Source organism: Triticum aestivum, chromosome 5A (genome assembly GCF_018294505.1).
Source record: "Triticum aestivum cultivar Chinese Spring chromosome 5A, IWGSC CS RefSeq v2.1, whole genome shotgun sequence".
Classification (NCBI taxonomy): Eukaryota; Viridiplantae; Streptophyta; class Magnoliopsida; order Poales; family Poaceae; genus Triticum; species Triticum aestivum.
In genome coordinates, this window is record NC_057806.1 from 488,371,911 (window position 1) to 488,378,727 (window position 6,817).

Below are 6,817 nucleotides of genomic sequence, written 5' to 3' on the forward strand. Positions count from 1 at the left end.
AAATAAGTAAACAACACATGAAAAACAGAATCTGTCAAAAACAGAACAGTCTGTAGTAATCTGGATCAAACGTATACTTATGGAACTCATAAAATTCTCAAATAAATTTATGGACCTGATGAATTTATCTATTAATTATCTGAAAAAATAATTAACTAAATATCACTCTCCAAATAAAAATGGCAGCAATTCTCGTGAGCGCTAAAGTTTCTGTTTTTACAGCATGATCAACAAGACTTTCCCCAAGTCTTCCCAAAGGTTCTACCTGGCACAAACACTAATTAAAACACATAAAACCACATATAAACAGAGGTAGATTAATTATTTATTGCTAAACAGGAACAAAAATTAAGTAACAAAAAATAAAATTGGGTTGCCTCCCAACAAGCGCTATCGTTTAACGCCCCTAGCTAGGCATGATGATTTTCAATGATGCTCACATAAAGGATAAGAACTGAAACATAAAGAGAGCATCATGAAGAGTATGACTAGCACATTTAAGTCTAACCCACTTCCTATCCATAGGGATTTTGTGAGCAAACAACTTTTGGGAACAAGAATCAACTTGCATAGGAAGGTAAAACAAGCATAACTTCAAAACTTTAAGCACATAGAGAGGAAACTTGGTATTATTGCAATTCCTACAAGCATATATTCCTACCTCATAATAATTGTCAGTAGCATCATGAATGAATTCAACAATATAACTATCACACAAAGCATTCTTTTCATGATCTACAAGCATAGAATTTTTATTACTCTCCACATAAGCAAATTTCTTCTCATGAATAGTAGTGGGAGCAAACTCAACAAAGTAACTATCATGGGATTGAAAATTGAAATCAAGATGACAAGTTTCATTGTGATTATTATTATTTAAAGCATACATGTCATCACAATAATAATCATAGATAGGAGGCATCCTTTCATCATAATAAATTTTCTAATCAAAACTCGGGGGACAAAAAATATCATCTTCATCAAACATAGCTTCCCCAAGCTTGTGGCTTTGCATATCATTAGCATCATGGATATTCAAGGAATTCATACTAACAACATTGCAATCATGGTCATCATTCAAATATTTAGTGCCAAACATTTTATAGATTTCTTCTTCTAGCACTCGAGTACAATTATCCTTTCCATCATACTCACGAAAGATATTAAAAAGGTGAAGCGTATGAGACAAACTCAATTCCATTTTTTATAGTTTTCTTTTATATACTAAACTAGTGATAAAACAAGAAACTAAAAGACTCGATTGCAAGATCTGAAGATATACCTTCAAGCACTCACCTCCCCAGCAACGGCGCCAGAAAAGAGCTTGATGTCTACTACACAACCTTCTTCTTGTAGACGTCGTTGGGCCTCCAAGTGCAGAGGTTTGTAGGACAGTAGCAAATTTCCCTCAAGTGGATGACCTAAGGTTTATCAATCCATGGGAGGCGTAGGATGAAGATGGTCTCTCTCAAGCAACCCTGCAACCAAATAACAAAGAGTCTCTTGTGTCCCCAACACACCCAATGCAATGGTAAATTGTATAGGTAATCTAGTTCGGCGAAGAGATGGTGATACAAGTGGTATATGGATGGTAGATAATAGTTTTTGTAATCTGAAATTATAAAAACAGCAAGGTAACATGTGATAAAAGTGAGGGTAAACAAGGCCTAGGGTTCATACTTTCACTAGCGCAAGTTCCCTCAACAATGATAACATAATTGGATCACATAACTATCCCTCAACATGCAACAAAGAGTCACTCCAAAGTCACTAATGGCGGAGAACGAACGAAGAGATTATGGTAGGGTACGAAACCACCTCAAAGTTATTCTTTCAATCAATCCGTTGGGCTATTCCTATAAGTGTCACAAACAGCCCTAGAGTTCATACTAGAATATCACCTTAAGACAAAAATCAACCAAAACCCTAATGTCACCTAGATACTCCAATGTCACCTCAACTATCCATGGGTATGATTATACGATATGCGTCACACAATCTCAGATTCATCTATTCAACCAACACACAGAACCTCAAAGAGTGCCCCAAAGTTCCTACCGGAGAATCACGACGAAAACGTGTGCCAACACGTATGCATAGGTTCACGGGCGGAAACCGCAAGTTGATCACCAAAACATACATCAAGTGAATCACGGGGTATCCCATTGTCATCACAGATACGCATGGCAAGACATACATCAAGTGTTCTCAAATCTTTAAAGACTCAATCCGATAAGATAACTTCAAATGGGAAACTCAATCCATTACAAGAGGGTAGAGGGGGAGGAGAAGGATAAGATCCAACTATAATAGCAAAGCTCGCGATACATCAAGATTGTGCCAAATCAAGAACACGAGAGAGAGAGATCAAACACATAGCTACTGGTACATACCCTCAGCCCCGAGGGAGAACTACTCCCTCCTCGTTGTGGAGAGCGCCGGGATGATGAAGATGGCCACCGGAGAGGGATTCCCCCCTCCGGCAGGGTGCCAGAACGGGTCTAGATTGGTTTTCGGTGGCTACGGAGGCTTCTGGCGGCGGAACTCCCGCTCTATTGTGCTCTCTGATGTTTTTAGGGTATATGAAGATATATAGGCGGAAGAAGTACGTCAGGGGGGCCACGAGGGTGGAGGGCGCGCCCTAGGGGGGTGGGCGCCCCCTACCTCGTGGCTCCCTCGTTTATTTCCTGACGTGCACTCCAAGTATTCTGGGCTTCTTCTGATCCAAAAATAAGTTCCGTGAAGTTTCAGGTCAATTGGACTCAGTTTGATTTTCCTTTTCTGTGATACTCTAAAACAAGGTAAAAACAGAAACTGGCACTGGGCTCTAGGTTAATAGGTTAGTCCCAAAAATCATATAAAATAGCATATAAATGCATATAAAACATCCAAGGTTGATAATATAATAGCATGGAACAATAAAAAATTATAGATACGTTGGAGACGTATCAACTCCCACTATTATCCATGACAATAAATTTGCTTACGTGGAGAGTAATAAAATTTCTATGCTTATGCATCATGAAAATAATGCTTTATGTGATAGCTATATTGTTGAATTCATTCATGATGCTACTTAGAATTATTATGAGGGAGGAACATATGCTTGTAGGAATTGCAACAATATCAAGTTTCCTCTCTATGTGTTGAAAATCTTGAAGATTTGCTTGTTTTACCTTCCTACGCAAGTTGATTTTTGTTCCCACAAGTTGTTTGCTCACAAAATCCCTATGCATAGGAAGTGGGTTAGACTTAAATGTGTTATTCATATTCTTCATGATGCTCTCTTTATGTTTCAATTCTTATCCTTTATGTGAGCATCATTGAAATCATCATGCCTAGCTATGGGCATTAAACGATAGCGCTTATTGGGAGGCAACCCAATTTTATTTTTGTTCTTTGCTTTTTGCTCCTGTTTAGTAATAAATAATTCATCTAGCCTCTGTTTAGATGTGTTTTTATGTTTTAATTAGTGTTTGTGCCAAGTAGAACCTTTGGGAAGACTTGGGTGAAGTCTTTGCGATCTTGCTGTAAAAAACAGAAACTTTTGCACTCACGAGATTAGCTGCCATTTTTTACTGAAGAGTGCGATTATGTTGATTCTTGTTGCACATGATTAATATACAAATTCCTCAAGTCCACCAATTTATTTCAGAATTTTTTGGGTTATAGAAGTATTAGAATCCTACAGATTACTACAGACTGTTCTATTTTTGACAGATTCTGTTTTCATTGTGTTGTTTGCTTATTTTGATGAATCTATGAGTAGTATCGGAGGGTATGAACCATAGAGAAGTTGGAATACATTATATACTACACCAATATGAATTTATAATGAGTTCACAACAGTACCTAAGTGGTGATTTATTTTCTTATACCAACAGAGCTTACGAGTTTTTCTGTTAAGTTTTGTGTTGTGAAGTTTTCAAGTTTTGGGTAAAGATTCGATGGACTATGGAATAAGGAGTGGCAAGATCCTAAGCTTGGGGATGCCGATGGCACCCCAAGGTAATATTCAAGGACAACCAAGAGCCTAAGCTTGAGGATGCCCCGGATGGCATCCCCTCTTTCGTCTTCCTTCATCGGTAAGTTTACTTGGAGCTATATTTTATTCACCACATGATATGTGTTTTACTTGCAGCGTCATTTTATTTTATTTTTTGCTTTCTATTTGAATAAAATACCAAGATATGAAATTCTTAAATGTTAGAGAGTCTCCACATAGTTACATAATTATTCAACTACTCATTGATCTTCACTTATATCTTTTGGAGTAGTTTGTCATTTGCTCTAGTGCTTCACTTATATCTTCTTAGAGCATGGTGGTGGTTTTATTTTGAAGAAATTGTTAAACTCTCATGCTTCACTTATATTATTTTGAGAGTCTTTTAGAACAACATGGTAATTTTCTTTGATTATGAATTTAGTCCTAATATGATAGGCATCCAAGAGGGATATAATAAAACCTTTCATATAGAGTGCATTGAATACTATGAGAAGTTTGATGCTTGATGATTGTTTTGAGATATGAAGATGGTGATATTAGAGTCGTGCTAGTTGAGTAATTGTGAATTTGAGAAATACTTGTGTTAGAGTTTGCAAGTCATGTAGCATGCACGTATGGTAAAGGTTGTGTGACAAATTTGAAGCATGAGGTTTTTTTTATTGTCCTTCTTATGAGTGGCGGTCGGGGATGAGCGATGGTATTTTCCTACCAATCTATCCCCTAGGAGCATGCACGTAATGCTTGGTTTTTGATGACTTGTAGATTTTTTCAATAAGTATGTGAGTTCTTTATGACTAATGTTGAGTCCATGGATTATACGCACCCTCACCTTTCCATCATTGCTAGCCTCTTCGGTACCGTGCATTGCCCTTTCTCACCTCGAGAGTTGGTGCAAACTTCGCCGGTGCATCCAAACCCCGTGATATGATACGCTCTATCACACATAAACATCCTTATATCTTCCTCAAAACAGCCACCATACCTACCTATTATGGCATTTCCATAGCCATTCCGAGATATATTGCCATGCAACTTTCCACCGTTCCGTTCATCATGACACACATCATCACTGTCATATTGACTTGCATGATCATGTAGTTGACATCGTATTTGTGGCAAAGCCACCATGCATATTTTTTCATAGATGTCACTCTTGATTCATTGCCCATCCCGGTACACCGCCGGAGGCATTCATATAGAGTCATACTTTGTTCTAGTATCGAGTTGTAATCTTTGTGTTGTAAATAAATAGAAGTGTGATGATCATCATTAATAGAGCATTGTCCCAAAAAAAGGAAAAAGAAAAAAAGGCCAAATGAAAAAAGGGGGCCAAATAAAAAAATAAATAAAACAAAAGGGACAATGCTACTATCCTTTTTCCCACACTTGTGCTTCAAAGTAGCACCATGATCTTCGTGATAGAGAGTCTCTTATATTGTCACTTTCATATACTAGTGGGAATTTTTCATTATAGAACATGGCTTGTATATTCCAACAATGGGCTTCCTCAAATGCCCTAGGTCTTCGTGAGCAAGCAAGTTGGATGCACACCCACTTAGTTTCTTTTGTTGAGCTTTCATACATTTATAGCTCTAGTGCATCCGTTGCATGGCAATCCCTACTCCTTGCATTGACATCAATTGATGGGCATCTCCATAGCCCGTTGATTAGCCGCGTCAATGTGAGACTTTCTCCTCTTTGTCTTCTCCACACAACCCCCATCATTATATTCTATTCCATCCATAGTGCTATATCCATGGCTCACGCTCATGTATTGCATGAAAGTTGAAAAAAGTTTGAGACTACTAAAGTATGAAACAATTGCTTGGCTTGTCATCGGGGTTGTGAATGATGGGAGCATTTTTGTGTGACGAAAATGAAGCATAGCCAAACTATATGATTTTGTAGGGATAAGCTTTCTTTGGCCATGTTATTTTGAGAAGACATAATTGCTTGGTTAGTATGCTTGAAGTATTATTATTTTTATGTCAATATTAAACTTTTGTCTCGAATCTTATGGATCTGAATATTCTTGCCACAATAAAGAAGATTACATTGATAAATATGTTAGGTAGCATTCCACATCAAAAATTCTGTTTTTATCATTTACCTACTCGAGGACGAGCATGAATTAAGCTTGGGGATGCTTGATACGTCTCCAACGTATCTATAATTTTTGATTGTTCCATGCTATTATATTATCAACCCTGGATGTTTTATATCCATTTATATGCTATTTTATATGATTTTTGGGACTAGCCTATTAACCTAGAGCCCAGTGCCAGTTTATGTTTTTCCTTGTTTTTGAGTATCGCAGAAAAGGAAAATCAAACGGAGTCCAATTGACCTGAAACTTCACAGAACTTATTTTTGGACCAGAAGAAGGCCATGGAGTAAAAGAGTTGGGCCAGAAGAGTCCCGGGCTGCCCACGAGGGTGGGGGGGGGGGGGCACGCCCACCCCCTGGGCGCGCCTCCCTACCTCATGGACAGCCCGGAGACTCCCTGACTTGTTCCCGACTCCAACACCTCTTATATGACCCCAAACTTCCAGAAAGAAACCTAGATCAGGAGTTCCGCCACCAGAAGCCTCTGTAGCCACTGAAAACCAATCTAGACCCGTTCTGGCACCCTGCTGGAGGGGGGAATCCCTCTCCGGTGGCCATCTTCATCATCCTGGTGCTTTCCATGACAAGGAGGGAGTAGTTCTCCCTCGGGGCTGAGGGTATGTACCAGTAGCTATGTGTTTGATCTCTCTCTCTCTCTCTCTCTCTCTCTCTCTCTCTCTCTCTTTCTCGTGTTCTTTATTCGGA